This window comes from Callithrix jacchus, chromosome 3, assembly GCF_049354715.1.
Source record: "Callithrix jacchus isolate 240 chromosome 3, calJac240_pri, whole genome shotgun sequence".
In the NCBI taxonomy this organism is placed as follows: Eukaryota; Metazoa; Chordata; class Mammalia; order Primates; family Cebidae; genus Callithrix; species Callithrix jacchus.
This window is the reverse complement of record NC_133504.1, coordinates 147,856,820-147,879,616: the sequence shown is the minus strand read 5'-3', so window position 1 is coordinate 147,879,616 and position 22,797 is coordinate 147,856,820. Positions and strand designations below refer to the sequence as shown.

General features: G+C 35.5%; 1 long non-coding RNA gene across 1 annotated transcript in view; it reads right to left on the bottom strand.

Annotated features, from left to right (window-relative positions):
• Nucleotides 1-21,840, bottom strand: part of LOC118152096 (uncharacterized) — a 60,916-nt gene extending 39,076 nt beyond the window's left edge. Inside the window, exons 1-2 of the long non-coding RNA XR_008479911.2 lie at nt 21,720-21,840; nt 20,760-20,843 (exon numbers count right to left, since the gene is read on the bottom strand). This is a non-coding gene — a long non-coding RNA (uncharacterized LOC118152096). The remainder of the gene's footprint in view (nt 1-20,759; nt 20,844-21,719) is intronic.
• Nucleotides 21,841-22,797: the final 957 nt, after the last annotated feature.

Sequence of the window (22,797 nt, the reverse complement as noted above, 5' to 3'; positions counted from 1 at the left end):
GCCACTAGAACAGCAATCATTAAAAGTAATAGCAACAACAAAGGCTGGTAAAAATGTTGAGCAGTCAAATCATCATATATTGCTGGTGGAAGTACTCCATGGCAAAATTACACTAGAAATTAGCTTGTCTTCCATTTCCTATAAATTTGTTCTAATTTTATAATCCAGTAGTTCAACTTCTCAGCATTTACACAAAAGTAGTTTGTGAAACACGTTTACAAAAATGAGTATACAAGAACATGTATAATATCTTTCTTTACAATAGATGCTCATAATTTGGGTTGGAAACACCTAGATGAAAATCAAAAGGTAAATAAATAATAGAATATTGTATATTCGTAGAATGCAATGCTAGTCAGTAATAAAAAGGAATATACTAATGACATATACACAATATTGATTGAGCTAAAAAATATGTTGACAAAGAGGCCAGCCACATACTCTCTCTCTCTCTCTCTCTCTCTCTCTCTCTTTCTATGCTATATGATTTCATTAGTGTAATGTTTAAGAACAAGTAAAACTAGGTCATACAGATAGAAATAATGACACTTCTTGTCTTTGAAACAGGATTTAATAGGAAGTAGGGATGGGGACTTTTTGAGGTGATGGTTATGTTGCTTATTCAGTATGCTGGTCTCTATTGGTCTGTGGTGTTCAAACCTAGTTTCAGATCACATTCTTACACCCACCACTTATATATTCTTTTATTCTATGATTTTGGCAATGCTTTTCATGGGATAAAAGTAGTACTCTTTCATGTAGTATTTTTGAGAATTGAATGACATAATCTATGCAGAGTACTTATGAATAAGTGCCCAGTAGCAGCAAGCAGTGCATAAAAGTAATAGTCTATTATTGTTATTATCACTCGAATATTAATGCATTAAGTATGGCACTAGAGTTACTATGCTATCTTATTAGATATATGAAAGTAAAGCCATAGTTCTGTTTTTACAAGTTAGGGTCTTACCTAAACAGCTAGACTTTTGCACTGCCAGGCAATCATGAAAATGTCATATCTTTCAAAAGGCAAATGGAATGTAAAAGACTAACTCCAGGTAAGCTTCCGACTTGAAATACAATTTTCTTGTCTTTGGTAAATAAAATATTAAATGTTTGGTGAGATGTCTTGGTTTCTGTGACATAGAAGGAAAAAACAAAAACTAATATTGACCATGAAAACTAATATTTAATGTATGTTATTTTCATTTTCATTTATTCTAATAGTAAACAACTGGTATTGGTGTTGGTATCTGTATTTGAAACAATTCATATAACTTGTCTGAGTTTACTTTGAGTGCAGCAGAGACAATATTTGAGCTACAAGTAATCTGGCTTTTTTTTCCTGAGTTCATTTGTTTGTTTTATAAAATTGTAAACTATTATTTATTTTGTAATTAACAAATAAAAATTCTATACATTTAGAATATATAAAATATTTTAAAGTATGTATGCTCTGTGGAATGGGTAAATCAAGCTAATTGATGTATGGATTACCTCAAGTATTTGTCAATTTTTGTGTCAAAAATACTTAAATCTATCCCCTTAGCATTTTCAAGTATACACCATTATTTATTATAGTCATCATCTTGTATAATAAATCTCTATAACTCATTCCTTCTAAATGAAATGTTGCATCCTTTGACCAACCTCTCTTCAACTTGACCTTCCTATTAGGCCATGGTAACCATCATTCTACTTTCTGCTTCTGGGAGTTTGACTTTTTAGATTTCACAGTGGAGGAAAACTAGTTGTTGGGAAAAAACAGAAACGACCCATGGTGCTCATGAAGCTTATGGAGACAAGGAGTAGATGTTACATGTTGTGTTTACTTTTGCCTTTTTTTAAAAAATAAGCTTTTCTGGTTTGTGTATCTGATAGTTTCTATAACCATCATTTCTGTATTACTAATTTATGGTTTAGTACCGTGACTTTTAAAAAGTCTATTTAGGCTTTGCAAAGCGAAAGCAGTAAGTGGACATATATGGCTAGTTGGTCAAAAACAGTAATATTATTAATAATAATGATAAGAGCTAGAAACTTTTAGGAATTTACTATACATAAACCTTGGCTCAAGAATGTCATATGCATTATCTCATGTGAGAAGCCAAACAGAACTTCAAAGTATGCACTATGTTGTGGTAGACACCACGGAATGGCCACTACAACAGCTATTCTGATTTCTCTTCATTGTGCTTTCTTAGGGAAGCTTAAATGTCAGTTTTCTGAAGTTCCCTTGAAATGATTTTTTTTTTCTTGTAGTATACTGGTCTCTATTGGTCTATGGTATTCAATCCTAGTTTCAGATCACATCCCCACACCCACCACTTATTTATTCTATGATTTTGGCAACTTTTTTCATGGGATCAAAGTAGTGCTCTTCCATGGGGTATTTTTTAGAATTGAATGACATAATCTATGCAGAGTACTTATGGACAAGTGCCCGGTAGTGCTTAGCACTTTTTTTTTTTTTTTTGAGATTTTTGTCAATTGGATGCATTTGCAAATAATTAGAACTCAGAACTAAAATACATGGGAAAAAGGCAAGGTACAAGGCTTATATTTTTGTGGTACACATCATCACATGGTTCAGTGAGCAAAAGCTTCCTAATGTCATGGTTTACTATACCACCATATCCGTTTTCCACATAATGGGAGAAACAGTAAAATTCTGGGGCTTGACTGGTTTCTCAAAGTTCAGCCTAAACCTGGTTTTATTTTTGTTTAATAGATTTTACAAGCATTTAAAATCTTTCTCCTTAAACTAGGCTTTTTTTGTGTGTTTTTGACAGATAACTTACAGATACATTATTGCTTTTTTGCAGAAGGTGAAAATGAGGCATACAGAGCTCAATTGACTAAGAACATTCTACTAGAGCAGTTTATTATAAGAGATATGGCATGGCTATAAGATTAATGATGGCCATGGGGTCTACTCAGTCATCTTGCAGGGCCTGCACCACATGTCACTTAGCAGCACTATGCTGGCCTGGGGACATAATGCCCATAAACCTTAAAACAAAACTTTCAAGAATAGCTTAAACTTTCTTCATGAAAGAAACACTTGGTAACTGACCATGGCTGAATAGCAGGTATAGAAATAAAAAATAATAATCTCTCAAATTCTGAGAATGAGCTCCAGATGGGAACCCTCCTGGCCCCCAGATGGGGGCCCTCCACAGGTCATCTGACCCCCTCACAGTATCTAGCCTATGCCACTGGCCTGCCCCTGCCATCCACCCTTTAAAAGAATTGCCAGAATAAAATTCCTGAAAATAAGGCAATGTCAGAGGCTCAACTTTGACACAAATTGAATAGAAGGGGAGAGGTAACCCCTGGAGAGGCTGCTCAACTAGAAACATCTGAGATTCACCTCCCACTTCTAAACAAAACCACTAGTAAATACTAGAGCCAGGAACACAATTATATCTAGCTGCAGAAGGCATACTAAACCTCTACCTTATATTCCTGTTAATCAAGGTATACAGAGGGGTACACATTCTTAACGATTGGCTGTATATTCCTAAGGATTGGCCAGCAGTGGTTAAAGCATATAGGTATAAGAATATAGTGAGCAGTAGAAAAGAGATGTCAAAATATTGGACAGTGATGCTGAAAAAATCATCACTGATGAAGAGTGATGTCAAAAAATTCCCTTCCAAAATCAGTTTTAAACAATTCTAAATTTTGCTGTATTATTAAATAGTGTTTTCTATTACATAGTTGTACTCATCATTTGGGACATAATTATTATATTTTAAACATTTTTCTTGTCTTTAACAAATGATGATAACAATTCAATAGCTTTTACAGTATCCTTTATTTTTTTAGTAGAAGAAGACTACTGATACAAGTTAATGTAGTGTATTTATTTAAACTCTTTTGAGATGGACAGAGTAGAGAGAACAGTTAATGATCTAAACATGATAATATGTGGCATTAAATAAATGAGCTCTAGTCCCAACTTTATCCCTTACAAGACAAATAAGCTAAGCCGTCATTTTTTTTATTTGAGAGTCAGTTTTCTTTACATGTACAATGGGATAATGATGCTATTGACCTCAGGGATCAATGGGTTGCAAATCATATGAGGTAATATATAAGCAATGTAAGCAAGTCTTAGGTAAACTACACATCTTTATCCATGTGCTCACTCTTGTCAATATTGAAGGGTATAAGGACATATATAATTATCAGTTTTAATTCATTTGCTCTTGAAGTGTTCTTACAAATAATAAGTGTTATGTCATCTCATTCCTGTCACAGGCATTTTCATGTACTCAGACATAAATTGTAGGCTGGTCTATTTAAACATAGAATTCTGAAGACATATAGAGTTTCAAATTGGGACAGTAGATAAAAGATCATTTGTCTTATCCATTTGAGCTGCTATAAAAAACTACCATAAATTGGGTGGTTTAAAAACAACAGAAATTTATTTCTCATATTTCTGGAAGCTGAGAATTCTAAGATTAAGGTGCTGTCAGATTCAATGTCTGGTGAAGACCTGCTTCCAAATTCAGACTGGGCCTTCTCGATGTGTCCTCATAAAGTGGAGGGAGACAAAGCAGCTCTCTGGGGCCTCTTTCATAAGAGCACTAAAACCATCCATGAATAGTGCTCGGCCCTCAGGACCTAATGAATTCCCATATACCCCACCTCCTAATACCACCATATTAGAGATTAGGTGTCAACATATGAATTTTGTGGGTACATAAACACTTGGGCCATAGCACCATTCAACATACGAGGCAAAGAGGAAAAGAAAAACAAGTCTAGGCAAATAAAATTAGACTGTAATGTAGAAAGCTGTCAATAAATATGCCAGTAGCTCCCTGACTGTGTAAAATATTATTAGAAATTTCTTTAGTCCAAATATAAAGTCAAAATCAAAAGTCATTGTCCATGAGTTAGGTATCATACTGTTAACACTTAGGAAAAATGACTGTCATTAAGTCCAATTTGTTGTACATAAGAAATAAATTGTACTGCATCAATACATGAGCAGACAAGCCTTTTTGTCTGAATGTGTTAGTTGAAACAAATAGGACAATTATGTTAAAAAGGCATCCAAGAGAAATATAACAATTCCCTGTTTCAAATAGCCCAGGATGTAATTATTAGAACTGATTAAGCCTTGCTTTATTACAATTAGCATAATATGCTTCTAGTGATTTAGGGACATGTTTCAAATTTTCAATAGAGATATCTCATTTTCAATAAGAATTAATCATCATCAATTGTCTAGAAACAGAAATAGCTTTGTGAAAATGAATTAGGGATATGAAAAAGGGAAGAGAGAGTCTAACATTTATCTAACACTTACTGTGTGCCCAACTTTTAGATTAAGTACTTTGCATGCACTGTCTCATTTAATTTTCACAATAACCCTTTGTCTTGGTGCTTAATTAGGTCATTTATAATTGAGAAAATTGAGAATCAGGATGGTCACGTACACTGTTAATGACAAAAGTGAGTGCCTAACCCAGTTCTATCTGGTTCCAAAGCCTTACTCTAGTCACCACAGGACCTTGACTTTCAAAAGGGCAGATTTTGAGCCCACCCTGGAACTTGTTTATTGCAGAAACTTGATTGTACAACCTAATAACCTCCAAATTCAATGCATTAATTTGAAAACATGCTTTTATAACAAAAAATGTTTTTGGAGAAAACATTATTTTAAAAGCTGGGAAGGATAGAGGTATCATCTATACTTACTGTCTTCATATTTGGAAGATAAAACATTCATGTATTAAATAATTCACTTAAAGAACATGTTTCATTTTGGGCATTCTACTAAGTGTGAGTAGGCATAAGTTGGTGAAGGGGTATGTTAAGTCATGAGGATGGTCATCAACTAATATCAATCTGACCCACAACATATGAACACCTCTGTTTCCTAAAAGATATACCTATGCATTTATATTTAAACATACAAACAAGATGGCAAGGCTTTTCAAGTTATGATATCCTAATTTTGTACACAATTTTTTACTAATTTTATCTACATTAATATAAATTCACCATTACTGTATTTCTCCCTGTATATATTTTATCATTTCTACCTATATGTAAAAACATAGGAATATATTTTATTTACATATCTGCTTATCAAGAGAGTTGTTTATATACTCAACATTCAGCAAGTGTTTACTGAGGAACAATATATGTCAGGTACTAGTCTAGGTGCTCTAGAAATTTCAATGAAGGACACAACGTTCTTTGTCTTTACAGAGCTTAAATTCTAGTAGGGGTAATACATGCAAAATAATGAAAATAAAAATTTGTAAAGCATGTGACATGTTAGAAGATGAAAAGAATATGAAGGGTGATAGTTCTTGTTGGGAAGTAGTGGTGTTGTTTTCGTTGGTGATAAGTAGGAATATTTAATACAAAGTCCATAAAGAAGGACCATTCCTGGCATAAGCAATAGGTATGGAGTTATGCAAGGCAAAATCAACTCCTTAAATGTTGCCCATAACTATGGACATGAGCACATTCTTATTAGATTTTGTTGCAGATTCCTATCCTAAAATTATCCACTGGTAAAGTCATAAGGGATGTCAATATTCAGAGAAAACACAAGCACACTTTATGCATTTTGGAACAATAATGGGCCAATTTGTCTAGCAGCACCATCTGCTTTCTAGTTACTTAACTCATTTAATCATTTTTGTTTATATCAAAAAGTCACAATATTTTGAATCAAGGTATATGCAATATAATGCAAAACAGCATTTGAAATTCTGCTTACATTAAGGCTTAGCAATTGGTTTGAGACATTACTATTTAAAAATGTTTTATGCATTTTGCCGTATAGGGCAGCCAGCCACACATTTTAACCATCTTAACTGTTGTCTCTCACCTATTGAGTGGAAGAGTGCCAATTCAAGCCACAATACCCTGATCCTAAATCTTTTGCTCTTTGCACTACTTTGAGAGAAAAATTTTCTCTTATACTTTGTCTGGAAGTATTATGCATTCTTCTTTTTCTTTTTTCAGAGAATACATTTTGTCTCTAAATACTTTTCCAACTAGGTTTAGAACCCAAAAAAAGAAAACAGATGGTGCCTTCTTCATAGTACCCTAGCTTTTTAAACCATGTCAAAGGTATCAGGAGACAATATCCAGCATGCTTTATATCTATATAAAACATTCATTCTGGAACATTTTTTATAATGTTACATTTTGAGCTTCTAGTTCTCCAAATATTATCTGTCAAAAAGATGGTTCAGAGGTATTTAGGTGACACTGTTCTTTATCACTAAAGACATCAGAATTATTATGTTTTGTAATTGCATTTTTGGCATACAGATAAAAAATAAGTAAAAGCATGACTCTTGAATCTAAGTCCAATTGAATTGTAGTTCATAAAAGAAAACTGAAACATCCTACATTTTTGACATAGTTCATCTTATGATTATGATAACAATGGATATATTTTTTGAAGCACCATATTTACACATGCACAGACACACATATATAAATATTTCATCATATCTCTTAACTTCTATCAGTTAGTATGCTTTCAACTATCAATAAAAATGATTTATAATCTAGTGAAGGAATTTATTATCTCATATAAAAGAGATGTACAATTCTTCAGTTTCAAGATTAGTTAAATACAAAATGTCAACAAAAATTTATTTCCTTTTACTTATGTGTTCATTCTTTATAGCTTTCTTTAGGTTGTTAGCTCACTTCTTTAATCATACCAGATTTCTTCCCACAGAGGCTGTACCAATTACTCTCTTAACTATACTGGTTTCTCCACATTCTTGCAAACACAGTATTATTTTTGTGTGTGTGTGTTTTAATATCATATTTTTTTATTTTTTAATGGTAATACATGTCAACTTATATCTTTTATTATTATTATTATTTTACTTTAGGTTCTGGGGTACATGTGCAGGTCATGCAGGGTTGCTGCATAGGTGCATAGATAACCAGGTGGTTTGCTGCCTCTATTCCCCCTTCATCTATATCTGGTATTTCTCCCCATGTTATCCCTCCCCACACTCCCCACCCTCCTACTGTCCCTTCCCTAGCCCCCTGCAACTGCCCCCAGTGTGTGCTGCTCCTCTCCCTGTGTCCATGTGTTCTCATTGTTTGACACCCGCCTATGAGTGAGAACATGTGGTATTTGGTTTTCTGTTTTTGTGTCAGTTTGCTGAGAATTATGGTTTCCAGATTCATCCACGTCCCTACAAAGGACACGGATTCATCATTTTTATGGCTGTGTAGTATTCCATGGCATATATGTTCCACATTTTATTTGTCTAGTCTATCATTGATGGGCATTTGGGTTTGTTCCAGGTCTTTGCTATTGTACACAGGGCCGCAATGAGCACATGTGTGATTGTGTCTTTAAAATAGAATGATTTATCCTTTATAACAGTATCAGAGTGACGCAGCATAAGAAAGACCAGCTGTTGCTATTTTTGAGGGTGGAAGGGGAGCTCAAGCCAAAAACTGAAGGCATTCTCTAGAACTGAAAAAGGCCAGAAAAAGGTTTTTCCCAAGAACCTTCAGAAGGTCCTGCTGAGATCCATTTTGGATTTTTGACCTTCAGAACTATAAGAGAAAAAGTTTGTGTTAAGGCCAAAATAAAATCCTAAATCAAAAGAGTTACACAAATATAATAAAATGCCTTCTTATTTCACATTTAGATGATATGCTCCATTCTGACATTCTGTAGAGGTCAAATTCTTCTAATTTGTAACCTGGATTTCTGGTAAATATTCAGATCCCTGGACCCCATATCTGGCCTACAGAACCAGAATTTCTCTAAGTAGAACCCGAGAATCTGTATCTTTGGAATTCTAATAATCAAAGAAATTAGTGAAATAATTTTCTAAATTTTAAAGTCTAGAAGAGTATTAAGTTTGAATCAGGTTAAAATCCTCAGCTTCCTACTTGATGCAAACTCCTCTCATACAAAGAGAAAAATAATAATTTTATGCCTTCCACAGAAATAGCTTTACTGTGAACCTCAAAACATGAACAGCAGAATTTCATTGGGGCAGTAAAAAATGACAGGTGGGAAGAGAGCAGAGCAGTCCTCCTTATGTGAATGTTTTCTATGCCCAGGACTCAGAGACAAATGTAGGCAGCTTGTGTACTTCAAGAGACTGCAATGACAAAATTAATTTATAAAACGAAGGCCAATTTTAAACCCCTTTAAGCATTTTTTTAAGATATAGAAACAAAAATAATTACATGCAAAAGAACAATGTTACCTCCCTGCATTTCACCTCTCCTTGGAGAGGAGCTTTGAATACTGTTAGTCAATAATATGCTCATTGGTTTTCTATAATTTCTCATTTTCCCTTTGGGGTATTCCTTGAAAACAAATAATTTGTATGCTCTACCAAAATATACCACAGAGCATACTGAAAGTGAATCAGGCCTGGAAATAAGATAATATATAGTAGCTTTGAAGCTTTTGTTTTCTTGCAGACATCATCATTGTTGGAGGCTCCTCAGGACACTGTGACAATTAAGTCAAGTCTTCTTTATACTGTTATAAATTAAAGTCCAGGTTCATTATACATCAAAAGGAGGGAGTAAGGAAAGTTTGAGGCTCAGGAGATCTTTTGAAGGAAAGGGGCTACTTACAACTGGAATTATAGAGTGGCAAAGCAAATGTCCAGCAGACTTGAGAACAAATAAGGAATTTTGTCTCCATCAATGAAAAGGAGGGTAGACAGTGTCTGGCATGTCTTCTGACATAGAGACTAGACAAAGAAAAGACATGGATGCACTTTCAAGTTGGTAGGACGTAAAACAGGGCTCTGTCTCCTTCCATCTGTTGTAGAGTTGATATTTCTAGGCTGTAAAGTTAAGTAAAGTGACTGAATTTCTTTTAATAAGTTTTGTTCTTTCATGTTAATGGGTGGGTGGAGAATTCTTTAAAGTACTGAGCCTGCATTACAAATGCAGGTATGATAAACAGACAAACACTGGTCTTCCTCACGGAGTGCACTTCTTTTGATGGTACTGCTACTACTCACTACTTCTTCCCTGCCACAATTATTCTCTCACAATTATGTCATAATTCATAATTATTCCTCCACAATCACTGTTTGTTGTAAAGTTTTAGTGTTTATTGTATGTTCTTTTAGTCACTGAATGAGCTGCAACATACACATCACAATTGGTAACACGGAACACCTCTGAGGAAGTGGCGCTTTTGGTCCCTGCTTCTCTCTGGAAAGCATCCACTGTCATCGCAGACTTAGCCTCTGAAGGAATCCCTTTCCTGCCTCTGGCTTCTTTTGCCCTCTTGGCTCACTCATCCATTCTTTCAATGCCTGTTTGTTTGTTTGTTTGGGATGGAGTCCCGCTCTGTTGCCCAGGCTGGAGCACAGTGGACTATCTCAGCTAACTGCAACCTCTGCCTCCAGGGTTCAAGCAATTCTGCCTCAGCCATCCAAGTGCCTGGGACTACAGGCGCATGCCACCACACTGGGACAACTTTTTGTATTTCAGTAGAGATGGTGTTTCACCTTGTTGCCCAGGCTGGTCTCGAACTCCTGAGCTCAGGCAATCTGCCTGCTTCACCTCCCAAAGTGTTGGGATTACAAGTGTGATCCACTGCTCACAGACATTCAATGCATTTTTATTGAGTACAGCTTAACTGTGCATAAACATAATTTAGGTTTTAAAAATGAAAAGTGAGCAAAACAGACAAAAATCCCTCATGGATCCCACATTCTAGAAGTGAATACTGGCAATAAACACTAAAATTAGGCAAAATACATATGGCAAGAACTAAGGTGGGAAAATAAGAATGAGCGAAAGAAGACATGAAATATGGAGAGGTAGACTATTAAAAATTTTGAGAAAATGCTTAGAGGTAGTCTTCTTTGATAAGTTTTCTTTGATTAAAGATGTAAAGACAATCCAGGATCAAGCCATGTAGACATCGAAGTAAACAGGATTATACAGACATAAGAGGCAGAAAATGCAAAATCCTTGAGATGTTGTTCTTCCAAGAACAACAAGGAAGTCAGTGGTTGGAGTAAAGCATGTGGTCCAGAGAGCAGTAGGAGCTGGACTGGTGAAAGACAGAAGTGAAGGGCTTTGTGGATTACGTATAGCTCTAGGTGAGATGGAAACCACCCGCTGCTCAATGAGTTTGAACAACATCTGGGCATGCCTCAAGGAACCATTGGCATGTGTCTATCAGTCTTTAATTCTGAATATCTTACTTCCCAATTCTGCAATTTTGACTAAGTATACCCTCTATCTACAATTGTGTGTGTGTGTGGGGGGGGGGTATGTGTGCATGTGTATTCAGTGTTTAGACTTTCCCTTACACTTGACTACACAAAAACTTTTGGGTTAGCCTTTTCTGATGCCCTTCCAGGTAAGTAGTTTTGCTGGTATATAGAACAACTGTTGCATTTCCCATTAGGGATCAATACCTAATGTGGGTAGCTGGATGCAGGTCAGGTATGAGACTTTATATGGTCTCTGTGTGGAAAAGAAGTAGAGAATTTTTGAAAATGTTTATATGATAATAATTTTGCTTATAGATGCTGGATAGTTACTGTGGTGATATAAGGCAGAACTGTATTGATTATAGACCCAGAATTTATCCTCTCATCCGTTTATCTAAGACTATCTGGATATTCGACGAGTACCCCTTGGTCTGTTCGTATGCCCAGGGATTAAGATCTGGTTAATTTAAGTCATTCTGCACATTTCATTTCTCTTGTCACAGTGATAATGGACCAATGGTAGAGTAAGCAAGCCAGTTCAAACTGTAAATGTTAGGAGTCTTGTTTAGAATGCTAAAGCTGAGTGTTCTTTCTTGGTCTTGTTCTGACTGTATCTTCTGCTAAGTTTCTTACTTCTCAATTCTCTTTGTTCAACACTGAATATAAAAGTAAATTTTGCTTTTTAAATCCAAACCTGATCTTTGCATTATCTTTTAACTACGAATAAAGACGAAGAGGAAGAGCCTTGCTTAGCAAAGCAGCCTTTCTGTTTTTCCTCTCTGTGGGCATTCAGCTCATTTTTGGCCTGAACTTACTCTGCTTGTCAGACCCCACTGAAGGCCAGAATAATTAATCAGTACACTAAAACAGCATGAATGTTTCTCACAACTTCCCAATACTGTACCCTTCCAAGGCATGATTTATGTCCTCATACACAAAGGTAAAAACACAAGCCATTGCAGAACACCTAATAGGCATCATCAACTTCCCAGCCTGAAGATAAATTCTGAAATTTCTCCACCCTGTGTTTCCTGTTCAGTTAACCCATCACAGTTCGATGCCAAACCTTATATGAATTAGGACCTTTACATCTGCATATTGCATTCACACCTCTCAAATTGTTATAAACAGTAAGGGGATTTATTTACTCATGTAACTGGAAATAAGAGGTAGGGTACAATCGCCGGGTGCGGTGGCTCATGCCTGTAATCCCAGCACTTTGGGAGGCCGAGGCAGGTGGATCACGAGGTCAAGAGATCGAGACCATCCTGGTCAACATGATGAAACCCCGTCTCTACTAAAAATACAAAAAATTAGCTGGGCATGGTGGCACGTGCCTGTAATCCCAGCTACTCGGGAAGCTGAGGCAGGAGAATTGCCTGAATCCAGAAGCCAGAGGTTGCGGTGAGCAGAGATCGTGCCATTGCACTCCAGCCTGGGTAACAAGAGCAAAACTCCATTTCAAAAAAAAAAAAGGGGGGTAGGGTACACTACAGAGTCTGTGGCTCCAGAATATCAACAATGGCATCAGAGATCGAGTTTCTTACTCTCTTTTGCTCTGACAACTATAATGTCAGCTTTGCCTTAAAACCAGCTCATCTTATAGATGAATAATGATAATCCACTATGATTAAGTATATATTTCTTCATTCATGTCCAGCAAAATGAAAATTGCTTCTCAAACAGCATTCTGAGCAGAAAACAGACAGATGTTCATTTTAAGGGAGGAATTCTAATAGTGTCTAGTGAGAATTTAGAATCTACTGGAATAAACCATTGGATAAAAAATAGACATAATATGTAATTAGCCCAGAAATGGGGACTCAAGATTCAGGAAAGATGTCAAGATACATGGCTAGGGCCCAGAAACCATCTAATTTAATATAATTCTGTTGGGCAGTATTTCTGGTCATAGAGCAAATAACATGGAGGCAAAAAGAAAAAAATGCAATTTACTACCTGCAGCATGGACTGAAAGTGCCTTTATTAGTATAAGCCTAAAATCACTAGTCAGAGAAAAAAGACATCTGAAGAAGTGCTAATCACATCAGTATAATACTTTGTTCCCCAGAAGTCAAGCTCTAGGGTCAGATAAATGCAGCTTTAACTCTAGGTCACTACCTACCTATTTTTTGATCTTGCAAAAGTTATTTTATTTCTGGAAGCCTTAATTTATTCCACCGTAAAATGGAGATAAGTGCACCACCCTGCCAGTTTCTGTATTCAATAAGACAAAGAAGGTAAAGTGCTTAAGCAAAAGTACATTTTTTGTTTTTGTTTTTTTTGAGACGGAGTTTCGCTCTTGTTACCCAGGCTGGATTGCAATGGCGCGATCTCGGCTCACAGAAACCTACGCCTCCTGGGTTCAGGCAATTCTCCTGCCTCAGCCTCCTGAGTAGCTGGGATTACAGGCACGCGCTAATGCCCAGCTAATTTTTTGTATTTTTAGTAGAGACGGGGTTTCACCATGTTGACCAGGATGGTCTCGATCCGTTGACCTCGTGATCCACCCGCCTCGGCCTCCCAAAGTGCTGGGATTACAGGCTTGAGCCACCGCGCCCGGCCCAAAAGTACATTTTTATAGTAAGTGCTCAATAGGTACTGACTACTAGTAGCATATTTTAATGTGAGGGTCTTTTTTGTGGGTAGTAACTACTTATGTTATATACAGTCTCCTGCTGAGATTGACATATCCCTTTTAATGTGCTAAGAATCTTTAGCAAATTAAAGATCTTGATGTCATCACTTTATTGTGTGTTCAGCTGGGGTACTGGTGAGAGTGCTCCTGATGTTTGCTTCAGATTACATTTGCAGAATGCTTAGGGCTTCAGCACTCTGACTCTAAGAGATTTCTGGAAGTGTCCCTGGCATCTCTTTGCAACTCTATTATCATTGGTAGTACCATTTAGGACCAGGAAGGTCCCCTTCGTTATAGGTATAAATTTGAAGAGAAGGTGGAATTCTTAGAAGGCATTTAAGAAGTAGTGCTATGGGACCAATAAGCAAGAAGGGGACTGAGAAGTAAGTCAAATGAGCAACTCCCCAGACAGAAGGAAAAATGGCTGTCTCAGTCAACTAAATACTACTGATGTGCCTTGGCTGCTTGGAATTTGAGCCTCCTTCTTCTGAAAGCACTACTGACAACAGCAGATGGGAGCAAGGATTTTTGATCATATTTAACTGTTCCTTGGAGCAGCCAGTGCACCTTTTCTTCTACCCATCTGTGTAAACAGAACATGCAGTTCTCTGTTCTAGTCACATAAAAGACTTTCTGTGAGTTTAAAGCACTTTTATAGTTTAGAACTTTGGAGGAAATTATATTTCTTAAGGGATTTTATCAGAAAAAAGAGAAATCAAATTGAGGAATTTTTATATTTGGGCGACCCATTGCTATTTGTTTTTTCACTGACTCTTCCCTGTTCCAAAGTCATTTGTTTCACGTGTTTTCTAGGTCCCACTTCAGGAGTACTATTCTCAGCAGGAGTAAATTTGTAAGAACCTAAAACTTTTATGTAGCCCAGATGTATATAGATATATCTTCATTCTGTTAAGGGAGCTATAATTTTAGAACCAAACAAAATAAAACCAAATTCAAATGAAAGAATGTTAGACTCTTAGACATTGGGAAAGTGGAAGAGTTTTAGAACAGAGAGTAGACTTCACACAGGGCACATTGCACAATTTCAGGGACTACCAAGAACATTTTATTTTATACAAATTGCTCTACCCTGAGCTTTGATACAGGAAGTATCATCCCACAGAATATAATTTAAATGGTGTGCTCCAGAGTTTGCAACATGTTCCTGTGACCATGGTTTCTTAACAGTTTAATTTAAGTAGCTGCTTACTCACACACTTTTAATTTTTCTAAAAAAAATCATTAGCAAATAAAGATTGCATATACTTAAGGTATACAACATGATTATTAGATATATGTAGACAATGTATAATGATTAGCACAATCAAATTGTCATGAACTCTTTATTCATTCAACAGTATGTATTGTGTGCCTGTATGTTCCAGATACTGTGCTAGGTACTTGGGATAAAAATAAAAAATAAAACAAAGTCTAGAAATTCTCTAGATGTATTATAAATGGAAAAATAGTCTCTGGTAGCTGTTTCAATGTTTTCAACATTGAAAGTTAAAAAGATGTCAAGCAAGTCACTCTCAGCTAGGAATGAGGTAGGAGAAAAGGCCCTATTATATTCCTGCTTCTCTGGGTCCACAGGGTTTATAGTCTCCGCTATCATGAAATCATAGCCAACCACTGGTAGTAAGAAAATATGCTGAGATGTTTTAATGTCCATTTGCTTTTTATATTTCCTGATACATGACCTTTCCTTTATTCAGTCAGGAGCCCCTGTGGCCTCAGAAAGAATTAAGTTTAGCATAGCATAAAGCCAAAAAGAAGGGTATCCATATCCAACAAATGACCTAAGAAGCTGGCAGTGGCAGCAACACCCACAGGAGCAGGAGCAGCAGCTGTATAGTGGCAGGAAAGGGAGGAAGGGCTCTGCATGGAGGTGGCACTGGCACCACAGACTCTGCAGTCTAAGACCAGCTTTATCTATACCCAACTCATATCTCTACAGAATCTGCACAAATATCTATTCTGTGCCTGAGTGCTAGGACAGGAATTTCTGGTGCTCAGGCAGTAAATTTTGTCAATAAATTATTTTAAAATAAAAGCATAAACATGTAGGTTGCAATAAAGCATATTGGGCAGTTATTGGACTCTTTCAAATAATTTAAAATCTCAGGTTTAAAGAACGCTACAACATTGCAAAATAAGTATATTCACAGGCTTTGAAATACGAATTCAATGTAAGATGTCATGTTTGATAGAAAATACTACTACTTTCAAATGAAGCTTTGGATAAAGCAATTATTGACAAGAAAGACAATCTTAAAATTATTGTTTCACTTGTAATAAAAGATGTATCAATAAATACATAAATAACTTTCAAATTTTATTCAAATTATAAAGCCACTTTCAATTTCATGTATGACTTCTATGACTTACAGAAAATATAAAAGGAAATGTTAGAATTTATTGTATAAATTTACATTTAAAATTAAATTTAGCTTTACACAAAACTCGTTTGAAGAGTTAAATCTATTAAGAAAAATTATTCTCTAAGAATAACAAGTTCTAGATACAGAAAAACATATTTCAAAAAGAGTATCAGATATTTATTTTAATAATGTCACAACCTAAAAAATACTCACCAATTCTAGTAGTATTTGCATCCATAGAAGGATCACTTCAGAATTAAAAGATTATAAAACATGTTTGTGACTTACATTAATAATTTACCAAGAGTAATCAATGTTGTTTTAAATGTATCTGTTAAAAATAAGTTGCCAAAATATAAATTTTGATGGCCAAACAAATAAATTTTCAGAAAAGTAATCCATACAAATCTGAAGATAATTCAAGATAGCATATTAGTAACTATTGTTCTTCATGGTATTGTATAAAATTATGACATCAAAAATAATTTTTCTTTAATTTCTAATTTGTTTGCTGTACATGTACCACTTTTATTCTATTACATTTATGAGTAATCAAATATTTTTAAACTAAAAAGTTTTATATTTTTATAGCTTTAAGAACATATTTTTTGCTTTTTGAACAGAGATCTGCATTTTCATATTGTTGTAGGCCCTGCAGTCTATGCAGATGGCCACACACAAAACTCACAAATGTAAGAAACAGACTTGCTTAGAAAATCTAGGATCAAGTTGCATCTTTACTATGTGAACTTGGACAAGCCAAGGTACTTCTTTACCACTTACTATGTGACCTTGGACAAGCCATATGCTCCTGTATACCTCAGTTCTCTTGCTTCTAAAATGTAAATATGAATGTATCGTTAGCAGGATTAACAAATGTAGGATTTAAAAACAATGTAAAAATGTAAGCACTTTGTAAATGCTTTAGAATTATCAAAACATAAAAGTGATACGTTGGACAACATCCCTAAGTGCACCAGAATTACCTATTGATCAGGCAAAGTTGAACTTATTTCCTACTGCGTAGAGAAGGGTACCAGCTTGACAGAGTCTTTGTAGTAGCTCAGAAAGCGATATTTGGGGCAGATAACTGGAAGGTGTTGGTGTCTGGGGTCCAGTGATTTATGGTGGGTCCTTCCTTGTGGAGCTTTAGTTGAGATTTATCAGATTGGTGACCACAGGATTGGTGGATACAAGGAGGCAAAATTTGAACGTTGACAAACAAACAGTTGTTTGATAAGTGGGTGGCTTGCCCAGTTGAGTGATCCATTGTCCTGAAAAGGAGGCTAATGTAGTCTATTATTCCTAAAAATTAATATTCACTAAATTCCCAAAACATTCAGTAAAGTTATATACTGGTCTATAGTTTTATCTCCCAGAAAGAGTTTTCTCAAACAAATAATATAGTTATATTGATGAAAATGGTCTCCATTCTTAATCCTGATATTTAAGCTATATAGATGCTGGAATATCTATTCTCAAGTATTACTACTATTTTTCAGTACAAAATATATATTGATATAAATACAATGTAAGTGAAGTTTTGACTATTATCCAACCAATAATCTGAAATCAAACTATCGAGAATTTATCATATCACTGAGCTCATCTTTGTGGGTAAACTGTCTCCATGTTGGCACAGTTCTGGGGTGAGTCATGGAGTCACAATAGTGGGTTAAGCTCTGCCCTGTGACTTGAAAATCTGTAATTATTAACTAGACACCTGTGCTTACATGCAATAGATGAACAGATGTTCTTAAAATCCTAGCATGTTAACGAATAATCATTTAACCTCATATTAGCATAATTTCACATTCAAATCTAAGATACCAATTTCAATTCTATAAATACGAGAGATAAAATGATTCATATTCTCAGGACAACAAAAGCCAGTTATCTAGACCTGAAGCAATGTAAATTAAGCTGTCGAGTCTGTCATTTGGTGGAGTGAGAGCATCAGTGTGTTCACAAATCTTTTTGCATTGTGTGATATCTAAGCTCTACATTTATGATATTTATGATGCAAATTCTAGTAGGCAAAGTGCAAGTGAAATCAATACAATTTTGCTTAGCATTCATGCAACAGATGCCATCTGTACAATATTCTTTGAGATGATGTTTAACAGAACTATAGAAAGTAATGACTGTTGAAATATAAATGTTACTTTTGATTTTAACTGAAAAGCAACCTTAAACACAAAGGAAGTGACAATTATATCAGTTCTGAAGAAAGTCCTATGTATTTAAAAACCGCAGAAGTTGAAAACACTCATTCTTCCATGTAAGCTTACAAGAAGGGCAATACATCGTTGTTGTGTCATGAAGGACTATTAATTTCGGAGTCTTCCATAAGAATACATAAGGAACTGGCAGTGTTTAAAAGAATATTCCATATTACTTTCTAATTGTACCATCGGGCATTTACCACTCTAATTTCTAATGCCTGCTTAACTCCTCTCTAGCTTTGCTGAAATGATTAATACCTGAAACTAAGGAGATACTGGGACTTCTGCTAGATGGGGAAAAATCATAATAAAAATAAAAATGTAATTTAATTTAAAAAGAAAAACAGATAAAAATAAAAATCAAAATAACCACCGATTCTCTGCCCAAAACGCTAACTCTGCTGCTATTTGTGTTTTATTTCATGAAATCATAGAAGAACCCTGCTTTGTATCTGTACCTTAAATTCAATATTATAATCATATAGTCCTCTAGACACAGTTTCTACTGACAAAAGAACTAAAAGAGATCAGCAGCCATGAGAAATTATTCAGGGCAACAGGGAGTCCCCTAGCAAAGATTGCCTTGTAGAAAAATTCAGCATATGGCAGAAATAGCCCCACTCTAGTACACTAACCATGCTCAATTATTGGCTGAAACACCCCAATGAATCAAAGTGATGCAACACACGCTCCAAAGTAAATCTCTATGTGTAGCAGCTGCAGACTGTCAGCTAGCACATTCTTTCTAGCAGTTTCTCTTGAAGACCAGATTGAGTAGTATGTCCTCATGACTGCCACAATTATATCTGATTTTGCATATCAGCCTATTATTTTAGTTAGTTACTAATTTCCTTCTACTGTTATATAGAAATTATCTTAACTTGCAGATTTTCTGGGACAAAAATAATTGAGTGTGTAATATTTTTCTCTGTTCAAAATGAATCACGAACATCATCGGTGACCTAGATAGTTTATTTCCCTGGTTAAACCGGGCTAGTATTTAGTCCATTGTCATTATCTCTAACTACCACACTGCCTATAGCATCATTTGTGCTCATCAACTGATGTACACGATCCAATTGAATGATGCCTCAAATGGGTAGTGGTGAGCACTGGCAGAAATCATCACCCCATGACTTAGTTTAAAACTTTAGTTAGAAGAAAGCATGAAAGGTGGGCAATGAAATCTGGAAAGTGACAACCTGTAAGGGGAAAAAAAAACCACTATACATTTTTCAGGAGCCTAAAGTCTCATGTACAGTTTTAAATATTCTCATATTTGACTGAAAAACAGAAAATAGATTCCCGCAAGTGCAGAACTTACTGAAGTTCCTGGCCTTCTAATAGCAAGAATGTCAAAGGGAAAGTTTGAAGATGTTGGCAAGTATATTAAATAAATGTTGGTGTGTATGTTTGGATTCTATCCAAAATAGACATGCTAGAGCTAAAAGGCATTGACACATTTCAGTGTTTTGCTATTTCAAGCCTTATAACTAATATAAAATGTTATAAAAACTTCATTGTGGTTGGAGTAGGAACTTTACAACCCATTTCTTGAGCTGCCTTACACAGGTACACTACTATTATGGTAGAAGTTACTGCTGTGTTCATGGGAACCTGAATTTCATTTGCCACTTGAAATCTAGTTGCTGTCTAAGTGTCTCAGTTCAGTGAGCACAAGTGAAGCTCTTGAATTGCTTTGGCTTTCTAATGCATTTCCATTTTAGTCCAAAATTTAGGAAGAAAATAGGCAACCCTTTGAATATATCTTTTAGTGAGTTCTCTGTTCAGTGGTGAAGGCATATGTTCCTAGCATACATAAATAAAGCAGACAGAGAGTCGTCATTAAAGAATCACAAGTTATGTAACTCACTCACATATCATTGGTTTCTTTATATATGAAGGGAAAAAATATTTTATCTCATATTTTAACCACTGATCATTATCATTTTGGTTAGATTTTAATAACTTTAAAGTAAAACAGGGTAAATAATGTTGTGGTTTGCCTGACGAAATGGTAGATATTATTGTTTCTCTTTTTTTTTTTTTAATTTTTTATTGGATTATAGGTTTTGGGGTACATGAGCATAGCATGCAAGACAGTTGCATAGGTACACACATAGCAGTGTGCTTTGCTTTTCTTCTCCCCTTCACCCACATTTGGCATTTCTCCCCAGGCTATCCCTCCCCACCTCCCCCTCCCACTGGCCCTCCCCTTTTCCCCCCAATAGACCCCACTATTTAGTACTCCCCTTTCTGTGTCCATGTGTTCTCATTTTTCATCACCCACCTATGAGTGAGAATATGCGGTGTTTCACTTTCTGTTCTTGTGTCAGCTTGCTGAGGATGATGTTTTCCAGATTCATCCATGTCCCTACAAACGACACAAACTCATCATTTCTGATTGCTGCATAATATTGTTTCTCTACATTATTTTTAAATGAAATTGTAAAAATGTGCAAAATAACTATTTTAAAAGTTAACATTTGTTAAGTATATGTTAGAGCATTTTTCTATAGATTATTTAATTGTATTTTCTTCATCTTTCCTTCCTTTTCTCCTTTTCTCTTTCCCTCCTTCCTCCCTCTTTCTCCCTCACACTCTCTTTTTCCCTCCCTTTCTTCCTTCCATCCTTCTTCTTTTTCCTTCTTTCTTTGCTGACTGTCTACATATTCTTGGGACAGGGATTATGATGATGAACCTTTGTACTCTATTAAACTCCACATCATCCATAATGCTTTGGTTTAAGAAAATTATTCTTGGACATTTTATAACTAGACAACCCCTTTTTAATGCTGAGTTTTAGCTTGTACACCTAAAGGAATTGCTATTTTTGTAGCAGAGAATCTGGGGTCAGGACATGGAACATTTTTTGTATGCTCTTCCATCAGTTTACTTATATGTAATCCTAAATCACCTTCACGAAACCTCTCTAAGACACTGAGCAAACCCTTTTGAAAAACATGAGGTTAAGAAATTTATAGCTGTTGTATATATATATGTGTGTGTGTGTGTGTGTGTGTGTGTGTGTGTGTGTGTGTTTATCATTCGCGCATATTATCTAAAAATAATAGAATGTTGAATTATCAACACAATGTTAATTCCTATATCAGATTAGTTTTGGAAGGCCGGATAGTTTAGCTTGAATATGAAAGAAAAGACAAGTAACGTGGTATGTTAGTTTTCTATGACTGCAAAACAGATTATTACAAACTTTATGGTTTAAAAGAACACACGTTATTTATCTCACATTTTCATGTGTCAGGTGGTGTGAACATGGTTTAGCTGTATCCTCTGCTTAGGGTTCCACAGGCTGCAATTGAGATGTCAACTGAGACTGTGGTTTCATCAAAGGCTCTGGATCCTATTTCAAGACCATGTGCTTGTTGGCAGAGTTCTAGTTCTAGAGTTGGCTGAGTTGATTGTGATGCAGAATTGAGGCCCTTGGCTTTTAGAGGGACCCTGCAGTCTTTTTATGTGACACTTTCCATAGGCAGTTCACATGATGGCAGCTTGCTTCTTCAAGACCCCTCAGATCCCTCAGATAGTCTCTTACTCCAATCTCATAAGAAGGAATTTTATATCACATCTGTTGACCAAGCAAATGGCATCATTCTTTTCATATAATGTAACATAGTCAAAGGAGGTATATCCAATTTCCTTGGTTATATCCCACTGACTAGAAGCAAGATTTACCACACCAGGTCTACAACTAGACCTGGTCTGGTAAATACTATTCTGAAATGGTCACATGATCTCTGCCAATAGGCAAGGATTATTTTAGAATAGTATTTACTACACCAGGTCTACAACTAGAGAGACAATACTCTACTAGGCAATATTTAGGTTGTTTACAGTAAAATCTGAGAACCAAAAGAAAAATTTATTTTTCATTTATTTATTATACTTTAAGTTCTGGGATACATGTGTAGAACATACAGGTTGTTACATAAATATACATGTACCATGGTGGATTGCTGCACCCATCAATCCATCATCTAGGTTTTAAGCTCCACATGTATTCGATATTTGTCTTAATGCTTTCCGTCCCCTTACCCGTCACCCACAACAGGCCCCAGTGTGTGATGTTCCCTTCCCTGTGTCCATGTGTTTCCATTGTTCTACTACCACATAAGCGTGAGAACATGTGGCGTTTGTTTTTCTGTTCCTGTGTTAGTTTACTAAGAATGATGGTTTCCAGTTTCATCCATGTCCCTGCAAAGGACGTAAACTCATTCTTGAAAAATTTATTATCTTTGTAAATTTTGTCTAAAGTTTATCCTGAGATTTTTTATTTTCATTTTTATAATATTTTTCAATATGCAAAA